This window comes from Zonotrichia albicollis, chromosome 4 (assembly GCF_047830755.1).
Source record: "Zonotrichia albicollis isolate bZonAlb1 chromosome 4, bZonAlb1.hap1, whole genome shotgun sequence".
Lineage (NCBI taxonomy): Eukaryota > Metazoa > Chordata > Aves > Passeriformes > Passerellidae > Zonotrichia > Zonotrichia albicollis.
This window is the reverse complement of record NC_133822.1, coordinates 8,034,084-8,056,109: the sequence shown is the minus strand read 5'-3', so window position 1 is coordinate 8,056,109 and position 22,026 is coordinate 8,034,084. Positions and strand designations below refer to the sequence as shown.

Here is a 22,026-nt window from a genome sequence, read left to right as displayed (position 1 = left end):
TCCAAAGAAAAATGTAAGCTTTTATTAAGATCATAAGGTCAAAATGAACCTTCACTGGTTACTTACCAGGTTTGCCATTCCTAAAAATTATTTGATATACAGAATTGCTTTCTTTCCAGTAGCATGAAAGACTAAGAGACTATAGCAGTGGAGGAGAGAGCTGCAGTATCCATTTGGCAGTGGGAATTTAGGGAGGGTGCTGGCTGCAGCTCCTGCGGAAAATTTATATTTGTATAGGACAGGTGGCAGGAAAAGTGGAGAATTCATCCTTGGTGCAGGAGTGTAGAGCACAGGACTCCTGTCACCCATCTGGGTGCTTTCCAAACCTGGTGACTTAGGGAAAGCAGAAAGATTTGCCTTTTGGATCCTTTCTTTCCTTGGGGTCCTGGCAGGAGAGGGGGACGTGCTCTGGGACACCTCAATATGGGGCCCTCCTGGGAGCTCACATCTCTACAGGCTTAGGAGAGCCAATGATGGTGATTTCTGTCTTTGGGGGCAAAATCTCACACAAAGCAGTGTGTGGGGAGATGTTTGGCAGGTTAATGGCACCCTACCAGCTCTCCAAAGAGCAGCTGCCCATCAGTAGCTCTGGTGATCCCTCATTTCCTTGAAGACATCACATGCAAGTGAAAACATGCATCCATCAGAAGCCTTTAAAGTTTTTTTGCCCTCTGCAGCACTGCTGAGTCGTCTTTGTGCTAACCAGCTGCAGCTTGTGATTCCCATTGGACCTCCACAAATATGTGAGCCACCTTAGGGGAATAGTGCCTGGTTCCCCAGGCAGTGGGCTGGAAGGACCTCCTTGTGGGAAGAAACAAATTTTCTCTCCTCCAAACCGCTTCTTCTACAGTTCAATTCAATCCTGCTCCTGTCAGTCTAAATAAGAAGGCAGCTTCCCCTCAGAGAAGTGTTCAAAGCTTCACACAAAGTGTCTTAATTTTTGTCCTGTGGAGCTGCAGCGTGCACAGAGGCACCACACGGTGAGAAACCACAGCGAGGGCTCCCGAGCCCAGCATCTGCTGGGGGAGTCTGCAGTGATTAGAAAAAGGGCTGTCTTATTGCCAGAATCAAATTATCTGGAGGTGTCCTGCTGGTAAGCATCAAGTACAAGCTGTACTGAGATCTAAATTGGTGAGTACAAGAGAGGTACTATTAGATCTTTAAATCCCTCTTTGGGTTTTGTTGGGTTTTGTCAATATTCTCATCTAAAACCTAATGCAACATGTCTCAAGACACAGGCCACAGTTGAAACAAATTTTATTTTCACTTCTACACATTAATATTCTGTTCTCAAGTTTTGGGGAATGTTTCCCATCAGGGTTTTCCCTCAGGAATTTGAAGAGCTTTGGTGAGAAGTAGAAATCGATGGCTCACTTGTCCTACCTGGTTCCTGTCTTTCTTAAAAATAATCTCTTCTAGTTGTGGGGGAGAAAATCCTTCACAGGATAGTCAAGATAACTGTAGCTGAAAATTAAGCTTGCAGAGAATTGGATTCTGTGGGATGATCTTTGCCATCAAGGGATCAGGCCAGTTAGGTGTTCCCTTCATCCCAGCTAGATGAGGTCTCTGGCTGTGTGGATGCTCTCTTCTGCTCTCAATGCTCTTCTTTGACAGCCGGTGTGAATTGATTTTCCTTTGCTTTGCAGCAGATGAAATTTAACTGCTGGGTGTCAGCTGGAGAACAGTAACCTCAGCTGCTTCAAATCCAACAGTTAAGGTGGTCTTATCATTCCCCATTGCACTATCCGTGCAACTATCAGAAAAACCCAGAAATATCATATTTTGAAGGTATACCTAATTTTTTAGCAGAGGATGAGGCATCATTGACAGTGATAGGTGAATTTACTCCTCCTGCCAGGAATTCACTGCTTTCTCCCTTCCACATCCCAATAATCAGCTGTGATAATCTAAACCTTATCCCTTACCCACAATTATGACCTCTATATTAGCCCCCTGCTACTGTGTTTGCACACCTGGGCTCTTGTTAAAGGCAGGAACTTTATTCTGACTGAACTTTGCAAACATAGTAAAAATTATTATTTCTTCTTCATCCTTGATTCCAAATCTTTTAGATCACTGTAAATTGGACATTTGTCTCCCTTGGCTGGTAAGGATAGCTGCTCCATTGCAGGTTTTCCTCTGGGGAAATTTATGGGAAGATTTAAATAAGAAGTGAATGGTCCCCTTTAAAGTTGCATATGTTAAAGGAATGTGACTTATGAATCCTGTTAGCAGTAATGGCTGCATAAGGATATCAAACACTTAGTCAAATCAAGATTTTGCTGTGATGCATCTCGCTGTGCCAAGCATTTTTATGTACCTTGGGTAGGCAGGCTGTGTTTGATGCTTATAGAAGGTGATCCTGTTTTGCTTTTGTTGCTGACTACTGGAGGAACATGTGCATGTGTTTGTCTAGCTGAACAGAGTTAGAACTCATCTGGTTTGCAGTCTCAACAACAGAAAATGCTGCTGCCTGCAGTAAAACCAGGAGATGATAATATTAAACTGCGAATAAACCATCAACCTTGTGTTGGGAAGAGACCAGTATTATTTTCATAATTTCTAGTGTCCAGCATGGATGACATCTTCTGGATAGAGCAGATTCAGTGAAGAGTAGCGACAAACTTGAAAATTGCCTGTATGAAACATGTATATAAAACTTTCCTTCATGCAGTGAATATTTGAACAAGTAAAAATCTGTTCACTGTTGCTTTCTGGCCTTGGGCTAAGCTGAGGGGCTGGCTTGAGGATGGTGGAGGTTGTAGGCTGCCAGCTGAACGGTACCTGTGGGATCGTGCTGGAACAGATGGGAAGACCAGCAAGCCTAGATGACTGTCATGGCTTAACCCCAGCCAACAACTCAACCCTACACAGCCACTCTCTCACTTCCTCCCAGTGGGACTGGGGGGAGAACTGGAAGGGTAAAAGTGAGAAAACCTATTGGTTAAGAACAATTCATTAATTGAAAGGAGTCAAATCAAGTCATAAAGTTTGGAGTCTACAAGAGACCTGGAGAGGAACTTCTTACAAGGACATGTAGTCATAGAATAAGAGACAATTTTGCTTTAAAATTTTGCCTATGCAGATTCCTGTGACTCATGGTTCTTTTGTGGGTTAATTGTCTTTGAAGAAAAGTCTTTGTTTTAATGTCACTATAATTGTTTGACTGCAGCAGCGATTTTAGGGCTTCTGGAACTGTGGGAGCAACAGTGTCCCAGGGGCTCATCCTGTCCCTCAGCACCTTCCTGAGCTGGGGCACAAATCTGCAGTTTTGTTTGGATGCTGTCTCAAAACTCCTCTCTTAATGATGATGCCATTTCATAATGCACCAGTGATTTGGATACACTTGTGGCTAGATCTGAAGAACGTTTTAAGACAAATTCTCCAACACAACATTAAAAAACACAGAGGGGATGGATACACCTTTTTTATCATTTTTTCCAGCAGGGCTAATGAGTTTAGTTTCTTTCAGCTTGCCCACTTGAATCCTGCTGAATCAGGGGAGAAAATGACTGAATGCATGAGAGGAGTGCAGTAATAATTTGGGGTCAGTGAGCTATAGATTGCAATATCTGGCAGAGTTATTGCCTGCCTGTGAGCCACAGCCGTGTCCCCACTGTGCCTGCTGGAGAGCAGGGAGAGCTGCTCTGCTCTTCCCTCCCTTGGCCTTCTCCTCTGTGCTCTCTGGGTCTCCAGCCCTTCCCACCTGCTGGAGCCTTTCACTGCTGCATTCATGGTTATTTTTAATCAAACAGATCAGAGTTATTTTCCCCCAGTGTCAGTTTTGTTAGTATCAGGCTGCTGATTATTGCAACTCACTGAGATGATTAAAATAACCATCCAGATCGAGAAGTTTAGAATAGGAAAACTGACTAGCCAAGGTAACCAGATTTATTTGATCTGATGCTTCATTTTTCTGTCTCTGCATTCTTTGAGGTATTTTACTTTGGCTTCCCCAAGGCAATATACCAATAATTCAATGACAGCTCCCCAATCTTACTCCTTGCTTTTTAAGCTTCTGGATACCAAACTTGAATTTTGAGGACCTGTTTTCAAGTACTGGCATGCATTTTCTGTATGCCCCTGGGCAGTCTCCTTCAGTTCTCAGAATATTCATGGTTTTGTAAAAGGGCTCAATGTCCTTTTTGCAGGACCTCTTTGCCATCTCCAGTGTGCCAGGTGTTTTGGCAGACCACTTATTCAGTAATGAGAAAGAGGAGAAATAAAGGTAACTGACCCATGCACAAAGATGAACATAAAGCCAGAAATAAGGGATATCTTGCAGGGCTGGATTGAAACTCTGCCTCCTTCCCAAGGAAGACTTGTGTGAGCAGAGGTTCATTCCACAGTGAGGGAGCCCCAGGCTGCCACTCACCATGGGAGATGGGACTCCTGGCTCCCTAAAACCATTAATTAGTTGGAATTGAGGCTCTCACTGTTGCTAGCATGACTCAGTCTATAACAGCAGTGGGAACTTTCAAAGTCAACTTTATGGCCATACACTGCCAGCCTGCTTATTAATGATATGCAAATTATACAAGTTCAAACATTTGCATTTAATGCTCATAGCTGTTTCTTTGATTGCTAATGATGTTGATTCACGAAGAAAAGGCTTTCTAAAATAAAGAGACTATTTCATGTACCACACCAAAAGCAAATGAAAGGATGTTGCATGCTGCATTTTTTTGGTCACATTAAGCCCTGTCCAAACACCTCAGGACTCATAAATTAGGTGGAAATGAAATGTGATTTACCAGCTAATGAGATAGGCTTTAATTTTTAAACAGAATTATAACTTAAAGTAAACAATAAACACGCACATTTAGTCATGAACTCCTGTCCTGAATTTTACTGCATGATTGCCACAGATTTTTATTATTTATTCATGTTACAAGATCAACCCAGCCATTTCCCACCTCTAAAAACTCATTCTTGCAGCAAGTTTTCCACCTATAAACTTATGGTGTGAATTACCTTTGCTACCTATCCTTGCAACCGGACACCTCATGAGCATGAAAAACAAGATGCCAAGTCCCTGACGTAGAAAAAGGTCCTCAAAAGTTGTTACAAAGGGGAAAAAAACAAATGGAATTTTTTTTTTTCCTCTTCAATTGCTTTTCCAGACAATGGAACATCACTTCACTCTGTGTAGGGAAGTTGTTCACAGGGTTGAATTAATCTGGTCTGGTCATCTGCTTTCCAATGAGAGCCATAAAAGGAAAATTGCTATGTCTGGGGCACTGAACTGTTTTGGAGAAAGTAACTGGAAGTGGACAGATTGTGGCTTTGAAGTATCCACTTCCCTTTCATTCACCATAAAGGGAATGTAGGGATCTGGGTTAAATCCAAAGGAGATGGGTCCAACCTTGGCAATGTCGAGGTTCAGTTCCTGATCTCTTCAGACAGGTTTTTGTAGAGGCATGATCCTACAGAAACACAAACTGCACTTGCAGCACTGTCTCATTTCTAGCATTTCTTCCTGGAGTACCAAGCTCAGCATCAGTACTGCAATGCAGTTTGGCTTTATGGATAATTTAGGCAATTGAGAGTCTGATTGGTAACGCCATTATTCATGGGTCATAAAGATGTCATCTATCCAAAATGTGTCCTCATACTTCACCATGTGTCTGGTTTACAAGGAACCTGGCTGGTTTGGTGTGTGGGTAATTGCACAGACAGATGATGGCTCAATGAATAATTAGAAAGAGAAGAAATTTCATTGAGATAAAAGTGTGCATTTTAAAAAGTAGAGAAAAAGCTCGATGACACTGATCAGCAGATCTTGATGATTCAGCTAGGTCCAGCCAATTTGAAGTTTATATAATCAGACAAACAGAGGAAAAGTTTATCCCCAGATAGTCTTCTTTAGAATCTCTACAAACAATATTCTACAGCTGAAATAAAAAGATGACACTTGGGACTTTAAGTACTGATGCTATTACTTGAGAAATGCAACTACATCAGTTTTGTGCTATGTACAAAACAGAATTCTGCTTGGAAATTTAGAGACGTTTTGCACTTCATAATTTTACCTTTGTCTCCTATGACACTTTCAATATCTTTGTAACACTATATTTTGCTGTGAAAAGGCTAAAAAACTGCAACAATAAATATTAATAAGTGGAAACTGGATCAGGAAAGTTGACATGGCAGACAGCCAAGTTACAAAAGATTGCCTGCTTTGACTCTTACACAATGATACTGAAAAAGGTACTGTATAAACTATTTTCTGGCTAAAATTAAATAGTAATCAGAGTGTCTGCAGATAGAAAACACCATCAGGATTGACATGAATCTTGGGGGCTTTTTTTTTTAATCTTTCTTGGCAAATATGAATCAGAGAGATAATACCAGCAGTGCAAACTAGGAATGCAGAATAGCATTTCTTCAGTGATTTTAAGCAAGATTTTTATAAAGAAACTCTCAAGGGAGTTAGGATCCATAGGCAACCTTGGTAAGATACATGATTTAGTGACAGCCAGCAAGATGCACCACTTTGCCATAGAAAAGGTGCTGTTTTTCTTTAGTAGAGGAAAAAGTTTACCCTGTTTTGGAGGAATTAACATGCTGAGATGTGAAGGACTTCACCCTTCTGTTCCTCTTGAGGCATCCTTGGAAGGAGGGCCTGGTTTGGATTTGTAGGTGGATGTGCCCCTGCCTCTGGATGTGCATGGTCAGGTGAGCTGCCAGCCCACTGCAGAGGCACTTACTGTGCAGCTGCTGCAATGTATGGATTGATTTGGACAGTTCTGTAAGAAAAAACATCTTAGACCACCTGGACACACCTCTGGTTTGCATTACATTTAATGATATTTAAAGAGAGTGTGAACAACTGGGGGGAAAAAAATGACTGCAAGTTAGGCCAACCTCAAAGTATATCTGCTTCTGCAGAATACAAAAGTCTAAAGAAAATGGAAAGATCAGTTGCCAAAGATCCCTTTAAGTCACTAAGGCTGGGATCCATGTCTTCTAAGAGGCAGCTCACAGTTCCAGACTCTCCATCAGGATACTTGCACATACAGCACAGCTTCATGTTACCACCAGCAGTGGGGATTTAGTGGAGCTGAGAGATGCTCCAAGCAGGAGACAATTTCAATAGGCAGAACTGGACCCCACTGGTGGTGTAATTGATGTGCAGTGAGAGAGAGTCAGCAACCTGGTCATGGGCATCCAGATCCACTTGAAATGCCTTAAGATATCCAAGGTCTCCATTCACTTTTGTCAGATGGTTGTGACCCAGGACCAGAAAGGCTCCTCTGCATCTCTGGAGGGGCAGCTGTAAAGTTCTAAAGGGCAGCTCAAATGGATTTACATCCCTCTGTGTGGGCTTGTGAGCTGTGTTCAGAGAGTTATTTTCTGGTCAAAGGGAAGTGGAGAAACCTCAGACTCGCCCTTAACCGTAAATCCACAGGCTTTGAGGGCATCTTACAAGGTGTGAGTGGCTGGCTCTAATTCACATTTGCCCAGGCACTGGTAGTTCTGTAGGTGCATTTCTGTGCCAGCCTTGCCTTGCAGTCTGGGCTGAGGGTTAAGTCTGCCTCCTTGTGGCCAGGGCAAGACACCAGAACCATTCTGACAGATCAGTATTGATGCACATCTCTAAATCCTTGTAATAACTCAGGAGAGGATTGTATCCTGGTTCTGTGCAACCACACAGGGAGGGGTCTGCCACAGGTTAGACTTAGGGAATAAAGACTGATTTTTCAGTGTTTTCTCATTCTACTCTGTGTAGGAGTGAGTGGGGTGGGAAATTATGGAATGAAGGGAAAAAGGAAGCAATTTACACCTAAGAGAAAAGGCAGTGGATGAAGTGGTGTTTCTAAGGCTTAGTCCCCCACTAGAGCAGGGCAGCTGAATGCTAACCCATCTCTGGGGAGAATGGATGAAGCTTGTATCCAAAGACACAACCCAGCCTTGGTGAACATGTAGGGGGATAGAATGTAATAAAATTAAGATAGTGTAAAAAGCAATCTTATCCCTAAGGAGTTGCAGCTGGCCCAATTATCAAAAATTAGGAACAGGCCCGACTTTAACAGGCCACAGTTGTAACCAATGAGAAGAAGAGTGCTATAAAAGAGTGGGTTGGCTGGTTGAAAAGGGAACTGGAGTCAGTTGGCTGCTTTGTGAGGAAGAAAGAGTCAGTGCTTGGAGGAGCTACCCATGAGAAAACACCAAGAAGATATGAAACTTTTGTGATAAGGAGACAACAGTATGGAGCCCTTGCAATAAGATGACAACATGTACAAGTTACCCTCACTGCTCTCTCCTAGCGTTATTGACACTTTCAGATGTATGTGTGTATATTGGCCTTGAAAACAGAGGTTATTGGTAACAAGAAAAAGTGGCAGGAAAATATGTGTCATGCCACATGCTTTAATAATTGTGCTGAGCTGATCTAACTTCACTCTAGTTTTTAAACCATTTTCCCCTGCCACCTCTGCCAATGCTACAAGTAGGACAGAGCTGCACCACTGCACCTCCAAGACAGAATTTGTGTTGCGTTGGTGTGAGCCCCTAATAGGATTCCAGAACAAAGCACTTTAATCCATTGCTAAGTAAGTGACAAGGTAGTAATATGGTTTGAGGACAGGACACAGCTAACATGCTACTTCTGCTCTTCAAAGACTTAGTTTTATAATCCTCTGCGAAAGTCTTTGTTCAGGTTTCTGGAAGTATTTTGTAACTGCCCACACCTGCCTTGAAATGCTGTCTCAAGCCAATGTATCTGCTGCAAAATTCAGTCTATAATTAGTTATGCTTTCAGTCTCTGAATTACCATATCGTGCTGTGTTGTGTTGGAGCTGAAACTATTAGCTTTTATATTTCAGTAGGGTAATGGCTAATGCAATTTAAAGGGCCAATAAAGTTGTCACCAGCAGATCAGTGGTTTTTATCACCAGCACTTGATAAAACCCCTGAGTGTGCATATGGCATCTGGTCAGGTATAGTGTGTCAGCCTCCTGTCTGAGTCAGGGATAATGGATACTTCCAGCCTCATTTCAACCCCACAAGTTTGAGTGCTTGTGTGGGAATATATTGCTGTGCTGTCTGGTGCTCGTGGTGGGGTGTTTGTGGGCTGGTGGATTTTCCTGGCTTTTTTTGTGCTTATGATGTAGCTGAGGTCTGCTGTGATTGAGGACTTCACGTTTTCCTCACCTTCACAGTATACTTGGCTACTCTAGCTGGATAAGTCTAATTCTTTTCTTTACAAAGAAATAAATCAATCTTTAGTGTTGCAGACATCTTTTATGAAAAATCCTTTCCTTAGGATTTTTCCTCCTGAGAAGCTGGGAGGCCTCAGGAACAAAATGTAAACATTGATTATCTGCTGTTGTGGAATGCAACAGGTGGATCTGTGATTGGTCTCATGTGGTTGTTTCTAATTAATGGCCAATCACAGCCCAGCTGGCTCGGACAGAGAGCCACAAACCTTTATTATTCTTTGCTATTCTATTCTTGGCTGGCCTTCTGATGAAACCTTTTCTTCTATCCTTTTAGTATAGTTTTAATGTAATATATATAAAAAAAAAATAAATCAAGCCTTCTGAAACATGGAGTCAGATCCTCGTCTCTTCCCCAATCCAAGAACCCCTGTGAACGCTGTCACACTTTAGCTGTTCGGAGCACTTGGTTGGGAATTTGTCGGATCTCAAGATCTCAGTCCTGAGATGCTGAGCCACCGAGACCCTGGGGGGGCTCGGGAGTCCTGGAATGTTGCCAGAAGTGTCTGGTGGCAGGACTTTGACCCTACACGGGAGACGACACCTTTATGAAGATAAGAGGGCCTCACCGGGGTGAAGGGTGGAAAGATTAGCTAATTAGAGGGTGAGAAACAGGGTTTAGGATTTATGTACAGGGGGGTTTAGAGGAGTAACATGGAGGAATTGGGGTGTGTCCTGCCCTCCTTCTTCTTCCTCCTCTCCTCCATCTTCTTTGGCCACGGTGGCACCTTTGGATTGGTTATTATTGAGAGTACACCGAGTTATAAGAGTAGATGGTATTGGGGAAAAATGATAAATATTGTATACGTAACAATGGGTATAAAGATAGGTGCCTGCCCCGGAGGGCAGAGACAGTGTGCCCATGGCTGACTGCTGAGCGGATCTTTGTTCGGCTGAAAGAACATCTTTTAGATAAACAATTAATAAACATAAAAACCAGAAAGAAGAACTGAAGCCTCTTCTCGTCCTTCGAAACGCGGGCTGCCCCAAGGCCACCCCGGGCCTTCCAGGCCCCTCAAACAGCCGAGATAAACCGGACAGGAATTGTCTGAAATACTGCAGTGCTGATAGAATATAAATCTAAGTAAGCCTAGGAGCCCTTTATAATGGAAATAGAGGTATTCAAATACAGACTTCCATCAGTGCAGTCAAGGTTTGACTAGATGAGTTGCACCCTAAATTCTGTTGACTAGACTTCAAAGGCCATGATGGGAATCTCAGACAATTTGCTTAGATGCTCACCCCTTTGCTGTGGATTGTAATCCTAGGTGACAGAGATCCTGCCATTGATAGGATTACCAGACTGGAAGCTCCTTCTCCCCCATTAACTCATTAAAATGGGACATTATCACTGCACTGCTTTATGTTGTGTTTTGTTGAAAGAGGTTCTGCATACTTTTGCTTTTCTATAATAGTATCCATATGACTTGTCTGGATGCCAAAGGCTCACCCTAAAGAAGGCTTGAATTCTGCCCCAAAGCATATTCAGAGCTGAGGTCTAAAAGTGCTGCTGGGTGTGATTCTCAGTGGGGTGCTCAACATGCTTGCTGCAGCCCAGTGAGACTCACACAAGTGTCTCAAGCTGGGAAATACAGATCTGGAGAATCCACTTAGCTGAGGTGTTGCCTTCCTTCACTTTCTGCTCAGTATGAGCAGCAGGGAAGGTGTTTGTGGTAATCGGGCAGAAAACCTGATATAGTATGAAAAAGCATGTGTGAGGGCAAGCAGGATTTACACCTGTTTTTATTACTCTGCCTCCAACACAATGGGAATTGGGCATATCCTGCACTGAGTAAAGCACAGCTTTGTCTTGTCCCTTGCCCAGGGACCCTGGCAGAGGCACAGGGTGGGTGACAATGAACATCACTCTTCATGCCCACAGCTGTGTCTTTGCAGGGCCAGATCATAGACTGCCAGCTTGCTGCTTTCATGCAGCATAAATAATAAACTAAAAAGGCTGATGCTTTCACAAATGATTTAGAAACTTTGTTCCCTTGTAGCTCAAAGAAAAATAGGCTGTTAAATCACTGCATAACTCATGGAAATATTGTCCCTTTGACATTAGCTGGCTTTATTAAGTAAATATCCTGGAGGTGTTAGCCTTGCAGTCAATTGCACTTTGGCTTCTAAATGCCTTTGTGAGTCCATTGATACCAGCTTTGCAGGAAGAGTTAATGTCTTCTACTACAGCAAATGATATCTGAGGGAAAGAGAAGAGGCTTTGGGGCATAGAAGCCATTCTTCAGGTCATGTGTATTGTGATTCTAGACCTTAGTTTCAAAGTGATGTACGAGCCCTTCAAAATGTCATTCAGGGAAAAGATTTACAATGTCTGAATTCCCTCTCCCCCTCCCTTTTTAGTGCTGGTGTAAATCAAAAGTGGTTCAGTGGAACTAGAGTGTGTCAAGCTGTCCAGGAGACATGGGCAGTGCAGTATATTCTGGTACTGGCATGGAGAGAGACAGTAACTCTTATTTCCTCAGTACATCTTGAAAGGTGTTGGACAACCCTTAGCTCCCTGTCCTTTGCTTTTCTCTAGTGATCTCAAAATAGAGAAGAGCCTGTAACTCAGGTAGAAAAAAATGGAAAAAGTGTCCTTTGACTGGAAGATAGAAGCTGAAGATTTTCTTTTAAAGTACCGTATGCTGCTAAGTAAAGCCATGGCTATTTTTACCAAATACTGGCTTTTTGGAAGCTTAATTATCTTCATTCTGCTCACAGAAATCAAAATGATACTTGTTGGCAGGATGGACCTAAAATAAAATCTAGCTGCTGTACTGACAGCTGTGAAAGATTTAGATGAACCAACTTTTTTCTTTTTTTACTTTTTTCTTTTTCCCTTGAAGCAATTATAGATCTGTTCTGTGACCTGCCCTTATCTTTCTCTGGCTTGTCTGTACTGCAAGGCTTGTCACAGGCTGCGTGGGTCTCTCTAGCTGTGCATGCACAGGCTGCAGGGGAAAATGCAAGCTCTGGGTCCTATCTCGTTGCCAGGGAACAGTGATGAAGAAATGCCTGAGCTAAACTCAAATTTTGGGTCTTTGCAATGAGCTGCTAGTGTGACCTTGGGCAAGCATTTTGTGTGGGGTGAGATTTCTCTCTTGCAGTGTCAGGCTGTCTGTAGTTAAAACTTCAGTTTGGTGGAGGATTCTGGGAGGGGGAGAGTGAAAGAGAGGGGGAGACTGATTCACTGTTTTAGACATTTGTCTAAAAATGGGACAAACTTCCCAATGGGGGCATCTGATTCTCTCCAGCTCCACTGTGAGCCCAGCTGGCTACCTTAGGCTGGTACCTTAGACACTTTTACTGAAGCTCAGACTGACACCAACATCTGAAATTTGTGGGACTGTGAGTGTGTCTGAGCTCTCTGTTAATCCCTGTCTGAGCAAGACACAATCTCTGAAGTCTCCACAGTTGTCACCAAGATGTCTCTCCGTGTTTGGTGTTACATGACATGGAATTGCAAAGTCAAGGTTTTTTTGCACATCCTTGTGTGTGACAGTGTTAACAAGGGTTCTTGGGATGAGGGAAGAGATGAGAATGTTGACTCCATGTTCAGAAGGCTTGATTTACTATTTTATGATATATATATTACAACTATACTAAAAAGAGATAGAAGGAAATGTTTCCCCTCAGAAGCTAGCTAAGCTAAGAATAGAAAAGAATAAGTAACAAAGATCTGTGGCTTGGACAGAGAGCCCAAGCTATCTGGTCTGTGGTTGGCCATTAATTGTAAACATTCAAGATGGCCCAATCACAGATAAAACTTGATGCATTCCACAGCAGCAGATAACCATTATATACATCTTGTTTCTGAGGCCTCAGCTTCTCAGAAGAGAAAATCCTAAAGAAAAGGATTTCACAAAAAGATGTCTGTGACACTTGTATTTCTGAGGGTTGTTGGAGATGAGCTTTGAAGGTGTGACGGATTCCTCCCTGTACTCCTGAAGGCCATTCAAAGCACTTTGTGGCCATGGCCAGCCCTTGTCTCTGAGAATTTTTGAGCAGAGCCACTCTCTTTAAAAGTGCCATGAAAGGAACTTTTTCCATCAACAGGGATGTTAGGTGTTAGGGGAGGGCTCATGGCACCCATCACCCAACACTGTCATGAGCCAAATAAATCAGGATGAGTAACAAACAGTCAGTCTGTGGCACAGAGATTATTTTGCAATAAATACAGTGAAAATCTGCTTTGAGGAGCCTGGAAGGTGGGTAAGAAGCAGGGAGAACAGCTTCTTACCACAATCAAGTGATCCTGGTGGGATAATTCTGCAGCTGTAAGTGCGTGTTCTCTATGGAAGTGGGTGCATCTTGGTTTAAAGAATATATTGAGGAAGGACTCAGACAGTTGGGGCTGTTCAGCCTACAGAAAATAAATCTCTGGGGAGAACTTAGAGCACCTTCCAGCATCTAAAGGGGTCTACAGGAAATCTGGGCTGTTTATAAAGGTATGCAGTGATAGGACAAGGCAGAATGGCCTGAAAAGTGGAAAGAAAACAGCTTTGGACTGGATATTAGGAAGAATTTATTCACTGTGGTGAAACACTGGAAGAGGTTTCCCAGAGCATTTGCAGATGCCCCATCCCTGAAAGGTTGAGGCTGGTCTAGTGGAAGGTGCCCCTGACCATGGAGAGAGCTTGGAAGTGGATGGTCTTTAACATCCCTTCCAACCAAACCACTCCATGATTCTGTGAGTTTGGGTGAGGAAGTGAATCATCAGTTTACAACTTTTGATTTCAGGTCAAGTGAGTTTTCCCCAGAAGGAGAACTAAAAGACTGCTTTCCTTAGACACATTTCATTTCAGATTCTCTTCCATTTGATTTAAAGCCATTTCATTCCACCAAAGGGGAAATGCTTTTCTGCTCTCTTCTTATGAACTAAAGCTGAAAGATTTCTTCTGTCGATGCCTTGACAGTTTTCTGAAGCATCTACCTTAGCTTTGATCTCCTTCTCTCCTCTCCTTATTAATTTTTAACACTTGTTAAAAGATTTGTTCTATTTGTGATTTGAGAGAAGGTGTCTTAATTTATAGACAGCTTGAGTATATCATTGCTGCAATTTCAAAGTGTAATTTTTTCCCCTTCAAGGATTTAATTCATGTCCTCAGCTACCATACTGCAGCATAAGTACTTTCCATCTTATGCAACTCTTGATATGCACCTGACAAGACTTCTGACCTTGTTACTGCTGGAACTAAGAGCTGATTTCTCACCCAGAAAGAGAGGTTTCTGTCAACTACAGCAAAAAAATCTTAGATTTTAGTAGAAGAGGAAAAAACAACAACAATTTTGATTGCAGGAAATTCCGAAGTTATCAATATTCAACTAGAAAAATGAGTAATTTTTATTCAGAAAATAGTTGAAAATACAACTTCCTTTTTTGCAAGCGGCAAAGTTTTCTGGCAAATTGTCAAATGCTGTGCTTTCATTTAATAAGTGTTTCTCCTCTACTTACCTGTTTTTCAATCCTGCAAGTGAAGCTTGCCTGGGATACTAGTAATAAACATGAAAAATAAATAAACACACTGTCCAGACTTGCCTGTGACCTATGGGAGAGGTGAACAGTATTAGTAGGAACATTTATTGGGAGAGTTCTGATTTTGTTGTTTCTTTATGAATGTAAAGTGACCATATTCTGATATCCTCTCCCTACAATTAAGTGAGGAAAAGAAATTTGGGATTTTTTTTTTAGTTTTTCATCTGAAAAATTCTGGAAATCACAGGACAGCCTGTAGCATTTTGATATCTTAACTGCAATAAATGCAGAAGAGAGATGAAGACATAGGGGGTACAGTTTCAGGCTGTTGTTTGAAGGGTGAGGTGCTGCAGTTTTTCATGCCAAATCAGTGGGTTTTTTTACTGGAAGAAGTATTTTCTGGTCTGTGCAATGGACAAAATGTCTCTGAGGTTCATCAGCTCGATGAGGGGCTGTGCTGCTGCTGCATTACTTGTTCTAAAGCAGCAAGGATGAAATATGCAGGCCATGGTCAAAGAGACAGGGCATCAGATCCCATGAGAGGAGGATTAGGGTCCTTCTGAGAGGGTCTGAACTGGCTCCATGCTGCTGATATTCTCCTGAAACCAAGTGGCCTCTCTCAGAGATGGATTTGGCATTTGCCAACAGCCTTTGACATGAGGTGCATTCCCTGGGCAGTGGGTGCAGGCTAAAGCAGCAGGAGCAGGTTCTACTGCCCTGCGTCATGCTGCCTAATAGATGGCAGGTCATGCAAGCCCCTTAAAGTTGCTTTTCAGTCATAAAATTCACTTCACCTCTTCCCCTGCTTCCTTCTGCCCTCCCTGCTATGTCCTTTTCTCTCTTTTTCAATTTTTTTTATTTCCCCTGGTATGTGATATTTGATATCAAAGAGCTTTTGTTGAAATGCAGCTCTCATTCATACCCTCAGCCTTTGCTTTTTTTCCTCCCCCAGACTCAGAACATGGAATGCCCAAGCCCTGCTTTAGGGACAAGGCACCTGCTGGTGTTTTTGCTGATAGAGCATCACAAATGCACAATTCACCCATCTGGGGCTCTGCTTGCTTTTGTCCGTGCCCAGAGACAAACCTGTCTGGCAGCCTGTTAGCCCTCTCCATCTACTGCAAGGTTCTGGTGGGTGCTAAATGGGTGAAAAGAAGGAATTTTAAATTGCACTACCTCAATGTACTGCATTATTTGACATGTGGGAACATTCTGTTTTCAGGGGGTAGATACCCTCTGTCATAAAAGGTGGTATTGAGATCTGGTTGAGTAGTCTCTGCTGATCTGGGTAGCAAAAAAATTCTTGCAGAAAATGTGAGAGGAGTTCATGCAAAGATTAATGCATTGTGCTTGCCATTGCTTCCAGGAGTCCACAACCACCCCTCTGCTGTACCCAGCAGACAGAGGCACAGGAGAGCCTGGATGTAGAGAGAGAAACCTTCACAGGTTTCATTGACTTCCCTCCTTCCTTCATTGTGCAGTTTGTGGGATCCTCTTTGATGGCACAGGAGCTTTTTGCAAGTGCATCTCTTAGTTTGAACCTCAAGTACAGTCCTCTCCAATCTACCTTTAGCTGCAAAATAGTTTATTTCATTCCTCTTCTGCTCAGAGCTTTGTGTCTCTGCTTTTGCTTTCTTCTCTTGTTAGTCCTTCTGTTTTCTCTGTTGTTTTTTTTCTACACGATGAATTTCTGTTGCTTCACAGCGTGGGGGAAACAACACAATAACTACTTCTCCCACATGTAGGTCCCTCCAAAAATGCTTGTTGTTGGTCTGGTCTCAGCACAGCCCAGAAGCTAAATGCTGTGCTAATCTGAATGTAAAATTACACAAGATCTTTGCAATAAAAGAATATCAAGACTAAAGTAGACAAATTTCATAAAGCTATTTTCCTAGAAAGAAAATTTTTGTGTATCCTGTAATTTATCCATTTTTAATGGATTCATTCCCAAAATCTTCACATTTAAGAGAATAAAACTTTTTATTCTTCTCATACCAACACAAAAATGCTCCAAGGAAATCACAATGATTATGCATTATTGCAGCGAGCACATCTATACTTATTGACATTTGCTAATTAAATTTGTTCAAACAGGCGAGGTGTACCCTGAAGAAGATGCAGAATAAATGTGGGCTTTATAGGGAGGAAGTGTTGGGAAGGAATAATAGTCAGGAATATGATTATTATTTGTTTCTTGTGATCTATTTAAAAGGCAACAACAACTACAAAATTTGCAAAGTGCTTTGAAATGCAAAATGTCCCTATATCAATGGGCCTAAGATCTGCCCTGAACAAGCATGAGAATCCCAGCTTTGTTTACCATGAAAAGTTGAAACCATGGGGTGTCTGGATTTCAGCCTGGGTGCAGATGTAAGATCTGTGTTGACAAAAGCAAACTGAATGACTTTATATCACCTTCCACAATGAGCACCAGTAGGAAAGGTCCTGTTTCCTGTGATGTTATTATTGATCAGCAATTTCACCTCAAAGCAGTTCATAGGAAAGGTGTAAGAACCAAACCTTGTTGTCTGCTCCATGTTCAAGGAAGGGGCAGTTTTGATTGCATTTGTTCTTTTCCCTCAGTTCTCTTTCACTCTTCTCACTCATGCTGCACCAAAGCTGTTGTGTTTTGCAGTGCTTGGAGAAGTCTCAGCCTTTCTATTCTCAGTTGTCTCCACCTGACCAAGCCTCTCTGGCTGCCCTTTACAGACAGACATAGAGCTTTGGAGCATGAGTCAGCCATTTTATGTGCTTTTTTTAGGGTGAAATGAATTTGAAGTTGCATTTCTAGTTAAAAGGGAAGATAAATAACAGCCATTTCCATGTGTGAGTAGCCTGATGGATAGCATGCAAGTTGTCTTTGTCTCCCTTCCATCCAGGACGTGTCCAATATCGTTCAATATGTAATTTCTCTTGAGCTAGGAGCTCCCAGTTAGTGCTTTTTCAAGTCTCTTGTTACCTCCTGTCAATATGGAGAGTCAATAGAATTTATGTCCCAGAGCAATATTTCCTGTGTGAAAAAAATCTGTATCTGGCTCTGCCTATGAGGGCTGCTCTCTGTAAACCAGGACAAAAGACATGTCAGTTTTAGCAATAATATATTGTTGGAACTTTCCCTACATCTCCAGTGTTGCCACATTTTACTGGCCTAATCTGAGTATTTTGGGCTCATGGATTGAAGCAGAGGGGCAGGCACTGATCCCTTCTCCATGGTGACCTGGAACAGCAGGGAGCTGTGTCAGGGGAGGTTTAGGCTGGATTTTAGGAAAAGGTTTTCCACCCAGAGGGTGGCTGGGCACTGGAAGAGGCTCCCCAGGGAAGTGGTCACAGCACTGAGCCTGACAGAGTTCCAAAAGTGTTTGGACAATGCTCTGTGGCACATGGTGTGATTTTTGGGTTTGTCCCACCTTAAACGTCCTGTTCTATGATGAGCTAAGGTGGCACAGCCAGCTGTGGCTGCCTGCTGAGGGCTGTGCTGATGCTGTGGTTCCCTTTCTAGAGCATCTTTCTGGGGCTTGCTTGGGCAGTTCTGCCCTTCTGAGCTGTGGGGCCCAAAGTCAGGAGATTGATTCCTTCTGAGCTTCCCATGGAAGCTGTGGGTGAAACTCTCCATGCATATCAAACGCACCACAGAACAAGCCTGAAATCTTGTTCAAATCAAGCTTTGCAGTCTGCACAGGCCTTTGCTATAGCAAAAGCCTGCATGAAATACTCTTTTCATTGACTTAAAATTAATAGCTTTTGAGAATCCCTTTGGAAATGTGTTTAATACAACTATTTCCAAGAAAAAGCAGGATTTCACCCTGTGGCAGGGGTTGATTTATGCCACCCAGCACCGTGCTACCTGTAACTTTCCTTATTGTTTTAACTCCTCCACAATGTGCCTTCAGCTGGTCCTGCTGAGTGTGCCCTGCATAGCAAATCAGGCTGTGCAGAGCTTTCCATTCCACAGGGACAGAGGCTGGAGACATTCCATTGCATGAAGGAATACAGAGTTAAACTTTTCTCTCCACATATTAGATACTCTCCATTTATTCACTGGAGCCCAGCGTGCAGCAGGTAGTGCAGGGAGAACTCCAGCAATTTTCATTGCCAGATTATTTTATGAAGATTAATGAACAGGGAAGTGAGCAGGAGAGCTCAGCAATCTGTTAAATCAGGGTGTTCAGGCCTGTTTGGAACAAGCAAATAGGTCTGGGGACAAAGTGATACAGATGAGAGGTGTTAAGATATATTCACTGATTTCAGAGATTTGCGAACAAAATTCCTGCTGTGTGATCTGTCATTCATTTTGATTATGGATTACAACCAGCAGTGGAAGACATCTTTGGAAGGTACTGTGAGGAAGTGTTTTCTGGTACTGACAGAATGAATGCAGATCCTGTGGACAGAACTAAGCTGTTTTATTTTAAACATGGACTAAGCAGTGGAGAGAAAGCTTTTAGAAATTGAGGTTGTGTTTAGTTTTCTTGCATCTTAATTTTTTCATGTTTTTTGCAAACATCTTTAATTTTAAAAGACTGAAACATGAGCCCCTTTGTAAAAAGGACCTGTTTACATGAAATATCAAAATAGTTTCTCCTTGCTGCAAACCAAAGTGCTTACTGTAACATTTGAAAGAGCAGCACCCAACATCTTTCGAGAGTACTAAAGGTTGAAATTAAAATAACGTATTTTGTGTCTCTGACACGAAATATTTCTTGCTTAGCTGTTTGTAAAATAATAGTTAGCAGAAGCAGTTTCTAGCTGTGTATGCTGGAATAATGCCATGCCTGCTTAAATGTGAAGTCCCTGGGGTTTTGCAGATCAGTGATTACCAATGCAAGAGGCAGCACTGGAGCTGAGCACACAAGCCTTCATCCTCCTCTTCATCTCACTAATGTCCATTCCTGATGTAAACCCGTGTTGTCCAGTCCTGATGGAAAACTGTCTATATATAAATCCCCAGACCCTCATTTTCAGGTACTGGGGCGGGGCATTCCCAATAGTCAGTATTCCCCATGACTGATGGATTCCTCAGCAGGCAGAGTAGAATCACCCACTGGAGTAGTGTGGGCAGCAAGAATCCTGTTAGAGTCATGGAACCATGCAATGCCCTGGCTTGGAAAGGGCACACAGGAATCACCAATCCCAACTCCTGGCCCTGGAGCCAAAGGCCAGGCATGGGCAGTGAAGGGCATTCCTTGACTGAGCCATGTAGAAGGAAGGGGTTCCTTCACCCCAGGTGTTGGCAGGGCCGGGGTAGGACAGGCTCTTTTAAAGACCATTCTATAGCAGGGTGAATCCGAGCCCCACCAGGTGCATGTGCAAGACAATTTCTTCCTTTCATTAGGTGGTGATCTTATTTTGTGTAGAAACAGGTTTTGAATTCTGAATTATTTAATGGATTGGTTTGGAGGGGGAAGGTTCATGAGCTGGTACTTGGGAATGGGATGGTTTCTTGTCCACATCATTCTGTGAGCAGTGTCAAAGGACATGTGGCACCATTTGGATTCTCTCACTAGTGAAGAGAGGCCCTTTTATTGTGGATTTATCACACTGGTTTTGACCTCTTTCAGATGAGCCCATGGTATTAGGGCTGCTGTGGGCCGGTCTTTGCTCATGTGCTGCTTTTCAATGGTGTGGTATAGATATAACGGTTTTATTCTTCCCTTTTTCTGCACAATGAGCAGAGTTATTTTGACAGCTACCTGATTTTTTTTTACCATTCAGTGTTTTTAAAGTTCATAGTAGAAATTACAGACAAATTCAGGCACACATGGCTTATGACTGTTATTGATACTTGTTTTCAAAAAATACCTCTTGAAATAAAATCAGTTATGTGGTCAAAGTGATATTAATTTCATGAGTTGGATGATGGAATTCTTCCTTTATGGCGCTTTAGTTCAATGATGCAAATATATAGACTAATATATTTGTGTGTGTGTACAAGCTTATTTCAAAGTGAGGATTTTTTACTGCCAACTGTACCAAAGCAATATGTTAGGGCTGTAAAACAGAGAATTATTCACTTGTAATTAATTTTTCATTGCTGTACATGCATATATGTGCTTTATTGCCTCTTCACTAGGTGGAACAAAAAATTTACACAGTTTTACCTATGGGCAATTCAACACAGTAATGAGACTCTTCAGGTATGAAAATTCATCTCTCTTCTTTCTCACTCCCTGTCACACAAATGGGAACTGACTTCTGCTGAGGTGTCAGCCCAAAATCAGTTTTTCACAAGGAAGAGAAGGAAATCCAGGGTATTTCTCTGCAATTAGTTCGGTATTGTTGCTTATGCTGAATGATAAGGCTTTGGCAGGCAAAAATCAAAGCACCCCTTTACACCTGCTTGAACACTGAGCTCCTCAACTCCAAAGGCCCTCTTTGTTTGTTAGTATATATGATATATATATGTAATATATATTTTATATATATGTGATGATACATAAATATGATCAATTTTTTATTTCTCTGAGTTTGGACCACGTGATGTATTTATGGGTTTTTACCTGTAACAATTAATGAAAGGACAGAACTGTGGATATCTGAGTCACTTGCTGAAGAGAAGGGCTGTTGACCTATTTTATAAGAGAAGTATTGAAATAAGGTCACAGCAGGCTTGCATGACCTATGGGAGTCCCTGTAGGTTGGACTGTCTTTGTTGGCTGCTTTGAACTCATACTTTATTGATTTGAATACCATCTTCAGATTTAACTTAATCTTCAAAAGGCAATTTAACTTCTTCAATAATATTTTTGTGTTGAGAGCAGTGTTTAATTTCACAGAGGAATCATTTTCCAGAGGAAGATGGCAAATGTTAACCTTTAAAATCATAATGATTTATTCCACTAATTTGTTGCAGACTTCTGCTTATCATCCTGAGCTGATGGAGCTGCTCTATTCATAGGTCATTGCTGCTACTGGATTCACTGATGTTCCTAGACACATCTCCTTGGGAATTGGGCTCAAAGATAAGGTTGGCAGAGCTGAATTATAGAATTGCCCATCAATGGGCATTCCTGCCTTTCTCTGATGTGTCTGGCACCCAGCACACTGAACACAATGGGTTTGTGGTATGATCGATGGCTGATCTTAACAATTCCCAGTTTCCTTTGTTATTCTCTACTTTTGCTGAAGTAAAGAAAACAGCACTCTCTCTACCAAAAAAAAAAAAGATAACAAGGTTTTCAGGTATAGCCTCCCAAAGAAATTATATAAATTTCTTTATGTCTGTAGCACTAGCTTATGGGAAATCTTTGAAACATTTAACATTGCTGTAGCATCTGCCTCCCCCTGAAATTCTGTGCCTTGCTGCAGACCTCAGATGCAGCCCTGCCTGTT

General features: G+C 42.2%; 1 protein-coding gene across 4 annotated transcripts in view; it reads left to right on the top strand.

Moving 5' to 3' along the window:
* Positions 1–22,026, top strand: part of FRMD4A (FERM domain containing 4A) — a 378,230-nt gene that overhangs the window by 13,864 nt on the left and 342,340 nt on the right. The gene's annotated exons all lie outside the window — the stretch shown is intronic.